The following is a 21,061-nucleotide window of genomic DNA, read 5'->3' on the forward strand; positions in this document are numbered from 1 at the left end:
GATCCAATAATAATAAACATAATCTTAATCATAATAATAATCATAATAATAATCACAAATCTTCTAATTATCAATCTCATTCTAAATCCTATCATAACAATTTTCATAATAATAATCATAATAATACGTACAATAATCAAAGGAATAATTCTCAAACAAGACCCCATTGCACATATTGTGGGAAAGATGGACATATTACTAATAATTGTTTTAAGAAACAAAATGGTAAAAAGCCCATGAATCAAAATAATCAAAATAATCAACATAAACCTCATTATAAGAAAGGTAATAATAATGGTAATTCATCTCGTCATGCATTTACATGTACTTATAATGTTTCTCAACCACTTGAGTGGATTATTGATTCTGGTGCATCTCAACATGTTACTTCTCATAAAGAATGTTTTGAATCTTTGCATCCCGATACTTCTAATATTCCTGTTCAATTAGCTAATAATCATAGTTGTAAAGTTGAAGCTATTGGTGATGTGAATGTTCCTAATGGGAAATTACATGATGTTCTTTATGTTCCTGAATTAAAATCAAATTTGATTTCAGTTCCTAAACTTTGTCAAGATTATAAGATTAACTTTTATAGGGGCATATGTTATATCATTGATCCAAACACTAATCATGTTATTGCTACTGCTAAAATGGATAGTGATAACTTATTCAAGTTCTATGAATTTGCTCCTCCAAAGTATTCTTTGCTTACTACTGTTGATTTTACTATATGGCATGAAAGACTTGGCCATCTCAATTCTGATTATATTTCATTGATGCAAAAAGCAAATATGGTTGATGGATTGCCTAGTATTGTTCCTTCTCAAATTGTTTGCAATGGTTGCATGAGTGGTAAGATGCATAGGGAACCCTTTCCTCATGGTCAATCTTGGAGGGCATATACTAAATTGCATCTAGTTCATAGTGATCTCTTGGGTCCCATGGAGAATCCCTCCATCCAAGGTTCAAGGTATGCACTTACCTTTGTTGATGATTTTTCAAGGAGAACATGGATATATTTCCTTCATAGTAAGGATCAAGTGCTTGATGTGTTTACTGAATTTCATATGTTTGTAGAAAGGCAATTTGGTTCTAAAATTAAGATTCTTCGTACTGACAATGGAAGAGAATATGTCAATAATGCATTTAATGCTTATTTGAAATCTTTTGGAATTAAACATGAGCTTACCGTTCCTTATACACCACAACAAAATGGTGTGGCAGAACGGAAGCATAGGACAATTGTTGAAATGGCTAGATGTTTATTGCATGCTAAAAATATGGATTACAAGTTTTGGGCTGAAGCTATAGCTTGTGCAACATATTTAATTAATAGAACACCTACCAAAGCCTTAAAGGATAAAACTCCTGAAGAAGCTTGGTCTGGTAGAAAGCCTAATTTGCAAAATTTAAGAATTTTTGGTTCCATAGCTTATGTTCACAAACCTAAGGAGAAAAGAAAAAAATTAGATGCTAAATCTTCTCCTTTTATTTTTGTTGGTTATGATGAAAATACTAAAGGTTATAGAGTTTACAATCCTATTACTAACTAGGTAAAAGTTGCAAGAGATGTTTTTATTGTAGAAAAAGGCATTCATGATTGTTCTAAAGTGGAGGATGATGAACTTGGTCAAACCAAAGTTGTGCTTGTGGAGGACCAACCTCCTTCTCTTAACCCTACTCCTAATGCATCTCTTTCTATTCCTTCTAGTGATAGTGATGATGATAATAATAACTCTACTCCTCATGACTCTTCTTCTAGTGATGAATCCATTACTTCTAAAAGAAGACCTAAATGGTTTAAATCTTTAATTCAAGATAGTGATGAATACTTAGCTAGAATGGATAAACTTCAAGCTAGAAGAGTTAATTATTGTAATTATGCTTTAATGACTACTATTATGAATTCTAATGATCCTAAAACATTTGATCAAGCTAAAAATCAACCGCATTGGCAAAAAGCAATGAAGGAAGAATATGATACTTTAACTTCTAACCAAACTTGGGATTTAATTCCCTTGCCTCATGGTAAAAATCTTGTTTCTTGCAAGTGGCTTTATAAAACCAAATTGAATGCTAATAATCAAGTTAGTAAATTTAAAGCTAGATTAGTTGCTAGAGGTTTTTCTCAAATTGAAGGCTTAGATTATACTGAAACTTTTGCTCCTGTTGCTAAAATGCCTACAATTAAACTTGTGCTTGCTTTAGCTTCTAGAATGAATTGGCCTATTCACCAAATGGATGTTAAAAGTGCTTTTCTTAATGGTGATTTACATGAGGAAATTTATATGTCTCAACCTCCTTGTTTTATTAAAGAAGGTAATGCACACTTAGTTTGTAAATTAAAGAAATCAATTTATGGATTAAAGCAATCTCCTAGGGAGTGGTATCCAAAGATTAATGCATTCTTTCTTTCTCAAGGCTATATTAGAAGTAAAAATGATCCTAAATTGTATATTAAACATAGTGAAGATGATATTATAATTATTATCTTGTATGTAGATGATTTGATTCTTACTTCAAGTTCCAATACTTTGATTTCTGATATTAAGTTTCAACTTAATCAAAAATTTCAAATGACTGATTTAGGTCTTTTACATTATTTCTTAGGAATGCAAATTTGGCAAACCTCTAAAGGAATTTTCTTATCTCAAAGTAAATATGCTCAAGATCTCATAGATAAGTTTAAAATGAATGATGCTCATCATGTTTCAATTCCTATTGAATTAGACACTAAGTTAATGCTTGATATGCAAACTCCTCTTGTTGATCCTACTTTGTATAGACAATTAGTTGGAAGTTTAAATTATTTAACTCTTACTAGGCCAGATATTGCTTATAGTGTTGGTTTGGTTTCAAGATTCATGTCTAAACCTCAACAAACACACTTTAAAGTTGCTAAAAGAATTTTAAGATATATTAAAGGAACTATTAATGTAGGTTTGTTTTATGATGCAAATTCTGACTTTACTTTAAAAGGTTTTACTGATTCCGATCTAGGTGGAGATCCCAATGATGGGAAATCTACTTGTGGTTATTGTTTTTTTGTTGGTTCAGGAGCAATTTCTTGGAATAGTAAAAAGCAACAATCTACCTCTCTTGGATCCACTGAAGCTGAGTACAAAGGATGCACTAATGCTTCCAAAGAAGTCTTGTGGCTTAGAAGACTACTTGAAGATTTGGGTCTACCTCAACACGAACCAACTCCATTGTATTGTGACAACCAAAGTGCCATTGCCTTGGCTAAAAATCCAGTTTTTCATGCCAGGACAAAACACATTGCTCTCCAACACCACTTTATTAGAGAACAAATTGAAGACAAGCAAGTTTCACTCCTCTATTGCAAGGGGGAAGACCAAGTTGCAGATATTTTGACCAAGCCACTTTGTAAAGAAAAGTTCCAATTTCATTGTAAAAATCTTGGATTACAACCCATTGAAGGGTTTGATGTAAGCTCCCGAAGTAAAGCTTAAGGGGGGGTGTTAGAATATTTAATCTTTACTTAGCTTAGGCTTATTTGTATTTAGTTTAGGATATTCCTTTGGAATTCCTACATGTAATTTGTCCTCTAGTACATGTGTGAGGACAAGTCATTTCTTTTATTTTCCTTTATTAAGGAATATTAGATTTCCTCCATAAGAGGATGTGGACACATGGCACACACATTTTATGAATGGTGGCATTCATAGATTTGGGAGTTACTTTGTAACTCCTCTCCTCATCTCTATTTAAGAGATGTCTCCTCTCTCATTTCTTCTTAATGACAATATTGTAAAGAGCTTCTTGCTCTCTCTCTCTCTCTCATTTTAGGCATTGCCTCATTCATAATATCACAAGGGGTTTTTCTTTGCTTTTCCCCTTTCAAAAGTTCTTGTGCCTCCTTCTTCACATTTGGGTGATGCTCCAAGGTTTTTGCTTTTCTCTTGGTAACAATTACTTCATCATAAACTTTCTTGGATTTTATTTTCCTTTCCTTGCTCTTGTATTTCCTTTCAACAATCATGTACGCATCTATTCCATTTTCATGTTGGTGAATATTATTGACAAAGGGGCTTGGTATAAGAAAACACAACCATTTATCAAGTTTCTCCTCAAAAATATTTGTAAACACTACCTTGATAGATTCAGAATATCTAAAAGGTAGAGGCAAACATGCTAATAGGCATAATTTTCATAAGATGATTCTTATGCAAAAATTTCAAATACCATGCAACATTGGTTTGTCCCAACTAAATTCTAAGAACAACCCAATTCATATTTTGTTGCTTTTCTTCCAAGACATAAGAAGTTATGATTCTAAATTATAATGAGAAAAGTAAGAAACCAATTAGATTAACCATCAAACTCAACTAAGTACTTTCATTTTTGTTATTTCAACATTTCAACTTTTTGTTACATAATTAACTTAATTACTTGTCATCTTATATTAGAAATATTTATATATAAGTTTAATATTTTTAATCAAAATTGATTAGTATTCTTCCGTTTGGTGGTGATTCTAAAATTTAGGAGAAACAATTAAATTTGAATTAAGAGGAATCACTCAAGTAAATAAATAAAGAAGGGTTGTAGGGTAACCAAGTTCCTACAAGAGGCTGGAAGAATAGTTTTGGTTTTGTGTATCCATCAACTAACCTAATCAAAAGAACAGATTTGGTTTGTGCATATTGTTCAATGTTTGCATTGTATTGCCTTGCTATGAAGTAACTGACATATTTATGTCATCTCTACATTCTTCAAATTGCTAAAATGATCAGCGTTGTTTCTGTCAATATGTGTCAAAGAATTAACATGCCCAAAAGAAATTGATTCAAAATCCAATTGCTTTTAGTTTTAAAAAAATCCAATAAGATTATATTTGTTAACTTGCAAAATTGTATAACAAACCACTAAAAGGATCCAGTGACACAAACAACAATTCAACAAAAATCTGAAAATGGGCAATTCATCTAATGAGACCTATCAAATATAATGTAATTCATGTGATGGTTTGGACATAAACAATTCTTGTTTCTGTGACATAACAAAGCTATAAATTAAATGGGCAATTCAACTAGTGAGACCTATCAATTATAATGTAATTCATGTGATGGCTTGGGACATAAACAGATCCTATTTCTATGACATAACAAAGCCATAAATTTAATTTCTTAAAGTTGATCTTCATGAATCTACGAGTCTTAAAAACCCATGGTCCTTTCCCCACAAAAAATATGTATTCTGTAAGAAGATTTTCTAAAATTCATCCACATTCCTAGCATATAAGAACCAAAAATTAGCTACATAACTTAAATGAAAATAACAGGAAGGATCTATTGATACTAAATCCATTCAATTATTAAATACAAAAATACTAGTCCCCTCAAAGTACTCGGCCATAGTAAGTAAGAATTGTTGTATGTGAAGAAGTAGCATCAAATGTGAAATGCAACATATTGTAGTAACGTATCTAGGTGCACCATAATTGCAATTTGCATCAATAAAGTGAGTTAAAATCTACTTTGAACCCAAAGACAAAACATGAAAATGAACCCCAATTTAGGAAATCCCTTTGTTTAAAGCTTAAGCACAAAATATTATGATTGCTCCATATTAACATGGAAGAATAATAAGAAAACCATGCTCCAATTTGGAGGCAAGACACCAAAGATGAAGTAACAAGAAGCCTGAAAAAAGTGAACATGGAGAAAATTCCTTGTCAAATGCATATAGATCTCATTAGAATCATTTGAATGCCTTATAAATTGAAGCCTTTTATTCCAAACTCACATCAATATTAAAAAAGTTATAGACAACAGAGCATTTCTTACCACCCATTCTTGGGCCAATCAATATGTTGGGGTTATAATTTGATCTATACTTCTCTCAAAACATTCATTTGAAGGCCCAAGAGTTGAAGTGTTTAATTCCAAACTCAGTATAAGTTATTGAGATTTGTAACTTATGCAGAGACTTTAGCTAGTTTGTAATAAACATATCCATTTTCTTCTTGATTCTTACATTTGTGGATAAGTTTTTAAATCTCTCCTTTTGTTGCACAAAACAGAACACTTCTTGCGCCTATTCAATCATTCAAAACATGGTTAGCCTTAAACCACACACATTAAGAAAATAATGTCAGACAATTCTAAGTGTTTAACTCTTTTTAACCTAAAAGTCAAATCTTTGTGTGTGACTTAAGCCTCGTCAAAATGGGCAGCCTTACACTATTACCATAAGCCTTGGATTTGGTGTATAAGTTTATTTTAAAGAAAAATGGCATCAGATTCCTCAATAAGAAGATATTTGGAGATTTATAGGAGAACATTTTGATGTTAGTATGGTACCTTGTGCTGCATCAAATCTCCAAAATGATTTCTTATTGAAACGAGACTCAAATATCCTCTAGGGAAATGTAAGATTTTCAATTAATATACATTGTGTGATTGATGTTTAAAATTGGGAAACCATAATTTGATGCAAGGAAGATCATAGATTAATATTGTAAGGCTTGTGCTGACGATTCATAGATGAATAGAAATTACTCCTAGTTGTGCATTTGATGGAAGCTTTCTTAACAAAATGTCCAAGAACATCAACTACAAGAAATATTTAAAAATGTCATACAACCTGCTAGGGTGTATGAATTGTAGTTAGTAAAACTTCAATAAGGGCTCCTTGTCAATAGTTTAATTTTTAATGGGTTCTTTGTGAATCATCTAATTAAAAATAAAACAATATAAACTTCATATAAATAGTAATGGATGAATTTGATAAAATAAAAATAAAATAAGATATACATCTCAAGTATAATTAATGATATTTTAAATTCTAATACTAAAATGTACTGGATCAAGTTAGACCAAGATGTGCACTTATCCTAATCATCTCACTTGGGATTAGAGTTCAAATATTAGCATAGATCTTAAGGATACCATGATATAATAATGCATCTTTAAGTAATATTCCATGGATTACCACAAGCTAGTACCTCAATGGGATCTACTAATTCATGCAATAATCATAAGTTGGAATTTAACCTTAAGTACACTTGAGGGATTCAAGAAAAATCATAATATAAAAATCCCCCCTTAATTCTAGGTTTCCACTATCACCACTACAATATGACACCTTTGAACAAGTCATTACACAAATCATGTCCAAAGGTAGAGCTAGTGAGCTATAAAATGGTCTTCCATCATATCCATCAAACTAACAACTCTAATGAGATAAAAAAGAAGTGTTAGGCTCATCAATATCTATGTAAAAATATCAACCAAAAGGAGGTAAGGGTCAAGCGTGTCTTAGTAGGAAAGGTCTTCATACAAGAGATTTATTGTTTAGTTCATTTAGAGTCAACCTTGGTGGTTCAGTTATATTTCGCTCAATTTGGAAGGTTGGGGAGTTAATGAAATGTATCATTAAATTTCATGAAGGGTGTTGGAGTAATACAACACCACAAGAGCCCAAATGATCTCTGCAAGCTGAAAAACCTATTACAAGGAGAAGCAAGGAAGCAAATCATAAAAGAAAGAAATACACATAAAATATGCTCAAAAAGAGAGGTCAATATTCACAAAATGTAAAATGTAATAATCCTCCTTCTTGTCATGAAAAGAATGAACTTAACCTTTAATAGGTCAAGAAAGCCTAAAAGGAAAAACCTAGGTTTGCACATAATAATTAATAAAAGAATTAATTATTATGCACCTAAAGTTAGCTTAAGTGTAAAAGAGACAAAGGGAACTTAAATAATTAAACAAATATTGTTTAATTAATCAAGTAAATACCCAAATACTCTAACACCCCCCCTTAAGCTAGACTTAGGGAGAAGCTAAAACCTAGAACAACTATTGAAAGCAATAAAGATGGGTCCCGACAACAAGGCCTGATCAGGTACCCAAATACAATGAAATCTCTATGAATTGGGGAAATAGAGAAAACCACGTGGGAACAAAACTCTACTCCAAAAAGAGATGGAAAAGAACACCATTGAAGCATGAAGAACCTGCAAACTCTGTCGAAGAATAATTGTTGAGCTGAAGAACCTCCACTGAAATAGAACATGACCAGGTAGAGAAGACTATGATTTGTATGAGTGCCCTCAAATGACACTACTCAAATTAGAAGGTAAACAAGGCAAACAACTGAAATTGAAGATATAGATGGCGACATGAAAACACCAAAGCCTAAAGAGCTGATCAATCGAACCACGGAAGCATTAGAACTAACAATACAAACCTCCCCATAATGCGGAAGAGGGAGAGGGACAGGAACACTGAAAAGAGCAACCAAGAAGAACTGCATGACGAAAAACTAGGAACATCAAAGGTGCTGAGAAAATACATGGTGTCGTGGAAGGAACACTCACTTGACAAAGGAAGTGTGTAGGAGAAAAAGTGACACTAAGCAAACATGCCCTAATCTCACTTTCAACCACACACTTGTGGAATACGAAAGAGCCTAGAGGTATCACACAATTGGCTACTTCTTTTTGTGGAAGAGAGAGCCATGGGCTACCTATTAGGATTTCTATTCCTTTGTTGCAATTGAAAGATAAAATGATGCAAGTTCAATCCCTAACCCCAAAGTGCAAGTATGAACTAATAACAAGATTGCAGAATTGAACTTAAACAATGGAAAGCTGTAAACACAAGGATAAGACAAGAATGTAAATGCGTACCCGGTGTTAAAATATGAATGAAAATGTTCCGGACGGGGGCGCGGGCGCCACTGTCCTGATTCTGCCCCTGAAACTGCTCCAGAAACTGCTGTTTTGCAACCTGGAAAGCTGTAAAAAATGCTGAAAACTGTTGTTTGTCAGGAGGACCAGGGCGCCCAGCGCCCCTATCCCAGGGACCAGGGTGCCCAGTGCCCCTATCCTGGCAGGACCAGGGTGCCCCACGCCCCTGTCCTGGTCTTTTGCTCCGAAACTTGGTGTGAAGTTCCGTCTCAGTCTGCTTCCATCGGATCTGCAACTTGCGGCGTCGTCTGAATCCCGAAACCTGCACTTATATCTGAAAAGGGTATGGTGGGCGGCTATATAGGGTTTTGCCTTAGTCAAACCCCCTCTTTGGTGATTTCCACCTCCACGAATAGCCAAGTTGTATTGTAAAAGTAGTGTGTGTGCAGACCTTGTGTGTGTGCAAGATCCTAAAATGCAAGTAAGCAAACTAGAGCAACCTAAAAAGTAAACCCTAATTGCTTGTAAATGATAATGTAAATGCTCCAAATCAAGATGCAAAGTGATCTAAAGCATGAATACAAATTATGTAATGAAGCTTATGCAAAGACATGAAAACAACATGAAATCATACCCAACCCCAAGTGAGGGGTACAAGCCAATCTTCAGTCGGTGATCCCTTATTGCTCTTCAATGTCTTCAAGGCCCTAAATGAATGAATGAAATTGATGAATGCTTGATGGATGGATGTTGAATGTTGTTGAAGTCTTCAAAGATCTGCTCTTTCACTACATAGAAGGTCCTTGAAACCAAAAATTCAGATCCTTTCAAATGAAGAAAGAGAGCTCTTATATATGAAACCCTAGGTCTTAATTTCAACTTTAGGCCGACCTAGAGATTGAATCTCCTGCCAATTTCTTGGGGTTAAGCTTTATTTTATGATTGGATTGCGCTCCTAAAATTTCGGGAAAAATGTCCGAGACCATGTGCACCCCGGGCGCCATGGTCCTCTTTGGGCGCCATGGTCCCGACAACTTTTCACCAAATTTTCAGGGCCATCGGATATGATGATTTTAGAGAGAATCCCGAAGTTACAGGTGATTTCGAGATGTTTTGACCCTCGAAATCAAGCCCCCAAGTTCAAAATAGGACCTAATTAGGGTTTTTTGATTAAATGATGTATTGGAAGAATAAAATGAAAGGGGCACACTTTAATGAAAGGGCCCAGCTTTATAATGTGGAAGATGATGAAATAGGACCTTAGACCTAATTAATTTGATTAATTAAGTGCTAAAGGGGAAATGCAATGCAAAATGCAAAATGCGCCAAGGCGGGTGCTAAACTAGGTGTGAAATTGTACCACCCTAGCAAGTGCATACAATTTACGACGCTACAGGAAGATGGCAAACAAGGCAAACATCAACCCCCCCATGGCACTTTATCAATAGTGCATGTACAACAAGGCACAAGATGTGCATGATCCCAAGTAAACAATGCAAGATGGCACTTTATCTCAGTGCGTTTGCATAAATACAATGCTACAATGATAAGAATACTGGAAACATAAACGTTAACCAAAATAGAGACATCCTACTCAAAGAAGAGATCCCAGGACCTGAAACAACCACGATATCCACCAGAGTGCTGAAAAGAAAAAAACTGAATAAAATATGCATGGAGCAAAATCTGGAAATAAAACTTAGATGGCTAGAAATTACACAACACGCGCTTTCCGAAAATATAAACTTTTCAAAAAACGGAGTTTAGGTGCTCATTTTATGGCTCCTGGAGTGCAAAAACAAGACCCCACTTTTACTGGAAAAAAAAACAGTTAAACAAAAAAATTGGAAAAAATTACCAATATGATGAGGTTTGGCTCGGAACCATCTTTGCGCTGCCTATTCGTTTTAAAAAAAACAACTTCGTATGCCCAAGATATGGCTAAAAAACCAAACCCCCCCTGAAAGAGGCAAAAAAGGTAGTCTGGTGGCTGGGCGGTGCTCCGGTGGCCAGTGGGTGGCGCTCCGGTGGTGGTTGGGTGGTTCTCCAGTGGTGAGCTGTTGTTTCCGGTGGCCGGGGTGGTCGGGTGGAGTGGAGCGGGCCATGGCGGCGGAGCTAGCCGGCGGTGGTGTTGTAGGGCAGCGGAGCTGGCCGAGCCGGGCTGAGTGGGTCGTGGTGGTGGCCGACAGTAGAGGAGGCCAAGCCGGGTGGAGTGGTGGTTGAGCGTAGGCAGTGGGCCAGGGAGTAGCGGCGACCGAGGAGGCAGGGCTACTGGGAAGCGGCGACCGGGGAGGTGGGGTTGCCGGGAAGCGGCGACAGCATGATGGCTGATGGCCGGAAGACAAGGAGCCGTAGAGTTTGGGGCCGGCAGGTACCAAAGTAAGGAGGCATAGGGACCAAGGCCTACAGGTCTACGGCAGCGACAGGGGCCCCATGGTACCCTACGTAGCATGGGGAAGCCCCCCATAAAAAATTGTCCAAAAGAAATTTTTTTCTTTTAAAAAACCTTGCTTTTTAATTTTTTTTGTGATTGATTTTTTTTAAAAAAAATCACAATTCCAGCTTGCATGCCGTAAAAAGGCAAAATATTTTTTTTTTGAATTTTTTTTCTCGATTCACGTGACAGGGTCGTACGACCTGGATCTGAGAAAAAAATACTCCTAGAGGCTCAGGAACCAAAATAGGTCAAATTTTATATGACCATAGGGGTTTTCAGGCCTTTTGAGCATGATGGTGAGGTCCGTTTAGGCCCAAAGTGCTAAAAAAATCCTATACCTAGGTGCATAAAAAAACTTTCTGAAACCCCAGATCTGCTTCCAATGCAAAAATTCTCAAAACAAGAACAGATAGCTACAGATCTGAAGCTCTGATACCATGTTGGAGTTGAGAAAATACAACACCACAGGAGCCCTTATGATCTCTGCAAGCTGAAAAACCTATTACAAGGAGAAGCAAGAAAGCAAATCATAGAAGAAAGAAATACACAAAAAATATGCTCAAAAAGAGAGAGCTCAATATTCACAAAATGTAAAATGTAATAATCCTCCTTCTTGTAATGAAAAGAATGAACTTAACCTTTAATAGGTCAAGAAACCCTAAAAGGGAAAACCTAAGTTTGCATATAATAATTAATAAAAGAATTAATTATTATGCACCTAAAGTTAGCTTAAGTGTAAAAGAGATAAAGGGAACTTAAATAATTAAAAAAATATTGTTTAATTAATCAAGTAAATACCCGAATACTCTAACAAACGGTTCCTTATTATGGATAAGTATTCTCATGTTTCTATATATTTTCATCAAATTTGAAATACAAGAAAAAACTTTGTGTTTTAATAAGAAGATCCTTTAATAATTTTTTGGTCTAAAGAAATCTTGGGATTCTCTCTTAGGGATAATCTTAGAGATAAGTCTTGTCTAATAGATATTAATAATATTAATGATAAAAAAAATAGATATTTATAAGAGATCTTTTGTATTGATTTAGAATAGTATTGATATCTATTTTATCACAATAAAATAATGTAGTGATGTAATTAAATAAAAAATATTCTATAACTAAAATAGTGGTGTAGTGATCTTTTGCAAGTATATACGTTTATTCTTTGTTTTCTTTACTCCAATGACATGTTTTGAAATCTTGACTCTCTATTGGAGCTAACGACTGTTGAATATTAAGATAGAATATTAAAACATCTTTTTCCTTCTTTTATTATATCAAAAATTATTTTTTTGAATGGTTGTTTCTCTACCAAAATTGACCACTTATTCTAGTGTAAATACTTATCTCATATGTTGTGACAATAAGTTTATTACTTTTTTTATTCCATAGAATCAATTAATGTACAATTGTTTATTATCTTGATATGAGTGTTCTTATCTAAGAAAATGAATATTTACTAGATGAACATTTAATTTGTTCCATTTCTTATGATATTAATCTTCATTTTGATTAAGATAAATGGCCAAAATACCCTTCTAAATATGTGTGGAATCTTAATAAGGTTGATTATCAATATAGATTGATAGATTATTTAGATGGAGAATAAGATTAGTCTACCACATCTTGCCTAGAACTTTCTACTAATGCTTAAATTCAGAATGGAAACTTGAAGATTGGATAGACTTCAAGCTATAAGTAGGAGAAACTCAAGTCAAAAGGTGCTTGACACTTTAAAAAAGAGAATTGGCAAGAGGAAAAGGAAAGGGAAAATAAAAAGACTTTACATTAATACAATTTTTACATTTAGAACTTATAGTTTCTCATAACTTAGGTTTATGCATAGTTAAAGCTTTTTTGATAAAAGTAACCTAAGTTACTAAAAAGTTTCTATTAATTAAATAAAAATTATATAAATATTGCATCCTGAAAACACAAAATTCAGGGTGCAAATATGAGTCTAATAGAATAAATCCCAACCATAATGTCCAAGTTTCCCAAGCAAAAAAGCCACCCACCACCCGCAAGCTAGAAAAAAACAGCTATGAGAATTAGATACAAAAAAGCATTTAACAAAAGTAGACTTATACATTTGAAAGATCCACTAGGTGAATAATTAGGACCAAAGTTAGAAGGAGAGGCCTCAAAATTATCATATTGTGAGGACATATCAGTCACATATTCCTCACTAAAGAAGTTATCCTCCATTGAATAACTCTAAGAAGCAACCGCATCAGAAGGAAGAGAATTTTGAAACCTAAGATCTATAAGAGCAACTACTTACAATGGAGGGACATCCAAAGGAATCCAACCATTACAAGATGGAGGATGCCCCAACAAAGTATACAATCCCACAAAGAAATCCAGAGCAACATATACAATATCAGGAGCAACAAATTCTAACAAATTCCCAAAATCCTTAATGGAGTCTCAAAAGGAATCACCCTCACACCAGACCTAACAAAAAAAATAAGCTCATGTAGATGATTATTAGCCATGAAATTAGAGAAGCTTATAAAACCACCAATGGAGAGGGACCCCAATTCCAATTTACAGTTAGATAAAAAAATATCAAGTAAATCATCATCATAGAGATATGAGAGAACATATTTTTCAGAAAAAGATCAAACTATATCAACTTCAAGTAATAAATCCATAGTAATAGTAAGGAATCGAGAGACAAATTCTGAAAATAAAGCAGAGGAGTTACACTGTAGCCATTCATTATCGATGATTTCTCTAATGGCATCCTCAATTATTGAGAAACCCAGAGTAAGGACCAAGGACAACTTCTCAGTATTATACTAGACTTCCAATCCAACCTCCCATAATTGACAAGGGAGAGAAATATGGCACTCCATGATAAGAAAATTCAAATTGCACTATCAAGAGTAAACAAGCTATGAATGTATATAATGCCAAGCATTAAGCCCAGAATTCTCATATATAAGATATAGCCACAAGAAATCATAATTATAAGATAAGAAAACATAAGCCAACACAAGTGTGTGAGAGTTGAGAAATACAACACCATAGGAGCCCAAATGATCTCTGCAAGCTAGATAAACCTGTTACAAGGAGAAGCAAGGAAGCAACAGAGAAAAACCAAAATACACAGGAAATACTCAAAAAGATGAGAGCTCTGTATTCACAAAAATGTGTAATAGAATAATGATACAAAAGAAAAGAATTAACTTATAATAGGTCAAGAAACCCTAAAAGGGAAAACCCTAGGCTTGCACATAATAATTAATAAAAGAATTAATTATTATGCACCTAATGTTAGCTTAAGTATAAAAGAGATAAAGGGGAACTTAATTAATTAAACAAATATCGTTTAGTTAATCAAGTAAAGACCCAATTACTCTAACACCCCCCCTTAAGCTAGACTTAGGGAGAAGCTAAAACCTAGAACAACTACTGAAGGCAGGAAAGATGGGTCCCAACAACAAAGCCTGATTAGGTACCCAAATACAATGAAATCTCTATGAAACGGCGAAAAAGGAGAAAACCTAGTGGAAAAAACTCCTCTCCAAAAAGAGATAAAATAACATGCTGAAAGAAATAAGAAGGAAGGAAGGCCTCATAAAGACCCCCCAAGGACAACTTCCTTCACCCCAAGCATAAAGCGCAATTGAAGATAGCGCGACGATGCAAAAGGTTTCATGAAGATGTCTGCAACCTGCTCGGTAGTGGGAATGTATTCAAGAATGAGAGAACCATCCTGAATCAACTGGTAGATGAAATGCATGTGAAGCTCAATGTTCTTTGTCTGCTGATGCTCTACTGGGTTGCGAGAAATGTGACTAGCACTCTGATTGTCACACCAAAGAATAGTGGGACTATTAGGAGGAAAACCAAACTTAGTCATCAACTATCGAAGCCATAAGATCTCCTGACTGATGAGCACAGTAGCTCGGTACTCAGCCTCTGTAGATGATAATGCATGAGCACATGAGCAGTCTGCTTCTTGCAAGACCATGTGATAGGACAAGAGCCAAGACAAAAAAAAAAGCCAAAAGTAGACTTCTGATCATTGACATCACCAACCCAATCTGAGTCAGTGTAGACAACAATGTGAGGTTCCCCTGATGTGGAGTGAATGCCATGAGAAATAGAGCCCTCAATGTACCGCAAAATACGTTTGGCATCTTGCCAATGACTCTCATGAGGATCATGGGAGAATCGAGAGACAAGGCCAACCACAAAGAAAAGATCAGGATGAGTGTGTGTCAGGTACAACAAATTGCCAACCAACTGCCTATAAAGTGTAGAATCTACTGAAGGAGTGGAGCAAGTGGTAATCAAAATAACCCCTGACTGAAAAGGAGTGGGAGAAGGCTTGCAATCAAGCATACCAAAGCACTAAAGCATGTCAAGAGCATACTTCTATTGGTAAATGAAGATCCTATCAGAAAACTGGTCCATGAAAGCTCGCTGAACATGCTGAATCATAGAGGATGAGCTACCTGTGATGAGGAGATCATCAACATATAGCACAAGAATAAGGATCTCACCCTCAAGAAGCTGAATGTACATTGTGTGATCAGAATGATAGCATGTGAAACCAGTGGAGATCAAGAAGAGTCCATCTTCTCATACCAAGCCCGAGGGGCCTGTTTGAGACCATACAATAAACACCGAAGCCTGCAAACCAAAGAACTATCCTACACAAATCTCTTAGGCTGCTCCATATAGATTTCCTCCTGTAGATCTCCATGCAAGAAGGCACTCTTCACATCTATCTAAAAAATGGGCCATCCCCTAGAAGCTGCAAGAGATAGTACAAAGCAAATAGAGTTCATCTTGGTGACAGGGGCAAATGTCTCAGAGTTATCAATACCCTCTACCTGCGAGAAACCCTTTGCAACAAGACGTGATTTGTACTTATCAATCAAACCATCAACAACATACTTAGTGCGATACAACCAGCGACATCGAACCATCTTTATGCCCTTAGGAAGAGGATAAAGATCCCAAGTATTATTCCTCATCAAAGAAGAATACTCCTCCTCCATAGAACAATCCCACTCAGGGTGTCCTGTAGCCTCTAAAAACTTCCAAGGATCATCTGAAATGGCATGACTCAAAATACTAGAACCCACAGTATGAGAATAGGTGTGACGAGTATCTGAAGGATCACCGGCCATAGATCCTGCCGCCTCAACAGTAAAGCGAGCCCACTTGGGCATCCGAGGTGGAGCAGGTGGAGGTGGGGATGGTGGATCATCAGCACATCATCAAAACCATCCTCAAAATAATCCTGAAGAGATGTAGTGGGAGGAGTAGGAAGAGGGGTAGACACTGGAGACATGGTATCCACTGTGGGAAGGCTCTCATCAAACTGAACATCCCATCAAAATGGGACCTCTCTGGAATGAGGATCAAACAACCTGTATGCCTTAACATCCTCATAGTAGCCAACAAAAATGAGGGGTCGGCTCTTCCACTCCATTTCTTTCCTTTGAGCATCAGGAATAAATGCCCATGCCTCACTACCAAATATTCAGAAAAAAGAACATCAGGCTTGTCATGAGACCAAGCCTCCTCAGGAGTCATATGTTGAATTGCCTTGTGAGGCATCCGATTTTGAATGTAGATGGCACAATTGACTGCCTCAACCCAAAAAGATGAATGCATGGACCTGGACTGAATCATACAATTCACATCTCCCGTAAAATTTTGTTCTTTCACTCAATGACACCATTCTGCTAAGGGGTGTAGGGAACAATAAACTGATGCTGTAAACCATGCTCAGTGCAAAAATCTCTGAAAGCCTGATTCACATACTCCCCCCATTATCTGTATGTATCCGCCGAATAGAACAACCAGACTGCTTCTCTACTAATGTCTTGAGGATTCAAAATGAATCAAAGACATCCGACTTGTACTTAAGAAAGTACACCCATGTGTGTCTGGAGAAGTCATCAATAAAAGTGAGTACATACTTGGCCCCTGAAAAAGAAGGAGTAGGGAATGACATGAGGTCACTGTGAATCAAATCCAAAGGTGCCAAAGCACAAGGGGCTCATCCCTTCGGAAAGGGATCCCGATGATGCTTGACAAGCACACAACCATGACAAACACCATCAGTACAGGAAATTTGTGGGAGCCCAAGAACAAGTGCCTGTGTACTCATCTGCTAAAGATATCTGTAATTGACATGGCCCAAGCGCTCATGCCAAAGCTTACTCATTGAATCTGCATGTGCTATAAGAGAAGAAGCTGCACCCGCAGAGGGCTCAAAACCATCAAATTGGTAAAGACGAGATGTAGTATCAACACTCCCAGTAGCCACAACCAAATTAGAGTCATGGAGGTCCCGAATAACCACAACATGTGGTGAGAACTCAACTGTCTTACCAGAGCCAAAGTAGCAAATCTGATAAATGGACAGGAGGTTCGTCGAGATGTCAGGAACAACCAAAACATCCTGCAGAGTACCCCCATCCAAAGAGACAAAACCTGAACCCAAGACTGAAAGTTGAACTGAGTCACCCACTACAATCTATGAAGTACCACAAGAGGTGAGAGAAGTAACCAACTGCTGAGTGTGAGTCATATGGTGAGAAGCGCCAGAATCTAAAATCCAAGTGGACCCATAGGTCGAAGCTCAAGAAGTGAGAGCATGACCTTTCCCTATGGAAGGAGAAGATCCCTGAGGTGAGGAGATGTGATGCTACTGCATGGCTTCCTCTAAAGCCTCTAATCATTTCCAACACTTGGAAAATCGATGTCCTTCCTTGCCACAAAAACTACAAGTATCGCTTGATTTCTTCTTAGTCTTGGAGGAAGACTCACCAGATTGGGAAGATTTCCCATGTTTAAGAGGAAATGGTGGTTTAGAGTTACACTTAGGAGGTGGCTTGGAGGAATGCTCACTGCCTATAGAATTCTTCTTTGGCTTCGATTTCTGCTTTTGATTCTCCTTAGAGGACTTTGCAACCAATGCTTTGTTCTTGAACCTTGAGAGCATGTCCAGGTGAGAAAGGTGAGACTGCTCATGAGACAAATGCTCACAAAACACATCAAAGGTAGGCATGGTGAAATGAGCACCCAAGCCATCAATGGTGGAGTAGAAAGCAAAGGCAAAAAAGTGAAAGGGACCCCAAAGCTTTGAAAGGATCAAGTGAATGCACTCTGGGTCTGTCTTGATCTTTCCACACCCCTAGAGAACAAATCTGGTAGTCTTGAATTTGTTCAAAAAATCCTCAATGGTGGGAAAGGAATTAGGTGACAAGGAAACCAACTCTGCCTCAATCTGTAATACCTGGATCTCATTAACTCTCTTGAAGAGAGTCTCAAACTTCAACCACATAGCTCGAGGATTGAGCAACTCATCAAGGTGAAACAAAAGACTGTCAGAAACATGTAAAGAGAGCAAACCCATGGCCTCATCCATCTTGTTTCTATGTTGAACAAGCTCATAAGGACGCTGCAACAGAGGCTGAACCTCATCCAAACAAGACCACAATAATCATGCCTAGAGAAGCCTCATGATGCGAGGCTTCTAGTGTGATAGTTGTGTGATGTCAACAACTCAACTGAAGAATCTTCCATGAAACTCTGCACCTGTACCTGCTTGTGGTTTTTTTTATTATGTGATCTTTCAGAATAGACATAAGATGCAGAAGGGTTTGTTTGTTTTGAGAGTTTTGGAGTTCTATATTTCTGATATAAATGATAGAAAGTGAGAAAAAAACACCCCCCTACAAGAGATAAACCCAAACCCTAGTACATACTGATGAGAAGGAAGTAGTGCATAAGAAAAAAAAATTCAAACTGAAATCCCATGTACCTGATGAAAAATATGAGAAATAATATCACATATCTGAATAGAGCATGCTGAGATCTTTCCAACACCTATTTGTTTTCAAAAAATGGAGTCTGTTTGCCCATTCTATGGCCCCAAAAGTATAGAAAAGAGACCCCACTTTGACTCGAAAAAGTACAGTCAAACAATAAAATTGGAAAAAATTCCAATACCATGAGGTCCGGGTCGAAGCCATCTTTCCGACGCCTATTCATTTTTGAAAAAAAGACTCTGTATGCTCAAGATATGATGAAAAACCATCCCCCCCTTCAAAGGCAAGAGAGAGGGGCAGTGGTGGTAGGCCCGGGTGGAGGTGGGGCTCCGGCGACGCTCTGGTGGTGGAGCGGCGGAGCTGGGTGGCGGCGAGGCGGCGATGGCGGGCGGGAAGGGTTGCGGTGGCCAGCAAGGGCCCAAGGTCAGCGGGGCTCACTCTGATAGGTCTGGCGGTGCTTGCTATGATAGGTCTGGTGAGGGGCCGGAGACCGGCGGGGCCCACTCTGACAAGTCCAGCGAGGCCTACTCTGATAGGTCCAGTGGACAGACTATCAAGTCAGCGGGGGAACCAAAACCCCAGAAAAGTTTTTGATTTTTTTGAAAAAAAACTTTGCCTAGTTGATTTTTTGATTTTTTTCAAAAAATCAAATTTTGGCCTACATGTCGTAAAAAGGCAATTTTTTTTGAAGTTTTTTCTCGAACTACGTGCGAGGGCCATACGACCTGGTACAGAAGAAAAATATACCCCTAGAGGCTCAGGTGTCAAAAGTTGTCAAGGTGTATATGACCATAGGGGTTTTTGGGCCTTCTGAGCACGATGGCAAGGTCCATTTAGGCCCAAAGTGCTCAAAAAAAGGCCTATCCCTAGGTGCACAAAAAAACTTCTGAAAATTTTTAAAAAAAAAAAAAAAAGAAAAAGAAAAAGAAGAAGAAGAATAAGAAGATCTGCTTCCAATGCAAAAAAACTCAAAACAAGAGCAGGTAGCTACAGACCTCAAGCTCTGATACCATGTGAGAGTTGAGAAATACAATACCACAAGAGCCCAAATGATCTTTGCAAGCTGAATAAACCTGTTACAAGGAGAAGCAAGGAAGCAATAGAGAAAAACCAAAATACATAGGAAATGCTCAAAAAGATTAGAGCTCTGTATTCACAAAAATATGTAATAGAATAATGATACAAAAAAAAAGAATTAACCTCTAATAGGTCAAGAAACCCTAAAAGGGAAAACCCTAGGCTTGCACATAATAATTAATAAAATAATTAATTATTATGCACCTAATGTTAGCTTAAGTGTAAAAGAGATAAAGGGGAACTTAATTAATTAAACAAATGTCGTTTAATTAATCAAGTAAAGACCCGATTACTCTAACAAAGAGAATAGGTACCTAACCATTATAGCACAATAAATTGTTAGACGTGTGAATATTGTTGTTCTTGATATCAAACCAGTTATTCGGTTAAGTCTGGATGGTATATGCAGTCAATCCACTTATCCGGTTTGGTCCACATATTGTATACAGTTGGTATGTGCATTTTTGCTATGAGCAGGTGTTGCGTGTTCTAGTATTTCTATGAGAAGTGTTGTAGTAGTTCTAGTATTGCAATGGGAAGTGTTGTGATGAGATATAGTTGATCTGATGGAGTAATTTCTAGAAGATCCTTGTACCCGAATTTCTAAGTTGTTCTTATATTGGTCCCGGTATCAGTAATGTGTTTCGATATCAACTATTTTGGTTATGACATATGTATCTTTTCATGTCTCATGGTTCAGTGTCTATGGTATGCATAGAATGTGTATTCTTGGAGTTTGGGGTTGGTACGCTTGAGTTTGTGATAATGGGTTAGTATCTTTGGGTCTGGATGACCCTGTCCCATTCTGGTCATTAAGGTATTTGCATCAGTAAATGAATCAAGAAAAAGGAAGCATGTAGAAATATTTGCGAAGGCCGACTTAGTTATCATGATTATCATTAAAAAATTTATTGGATAAATTGTTGAGCTAGGCCAATACATTATCCTAGTATGTGTGTCCTCCTGCATATATAGGTGTATGTGATATATAGAGATGCATGGAATAGGCATGTATGTGTGAGTGGGTAGCAAAAAAGATAGCAGAGAAGTAGAGTGTGAAGTGTGAGTTGTAGA

The sequence above is a fragment of the Cryptomeria japonica genome, chromosome 11 (assembly GCF_030272615.1).
Source record: "Cryptomeria japonica chromosome 11, Sugi_1.0, whole genome shotgun sequence".
Taxonomy (NCBI): Eukaryota; Viridiplantae; Streptophyta; class Pinopsida; order Cupressales; family Cupressaceae; genus Cryptomeria; species Cryptomeria japonica.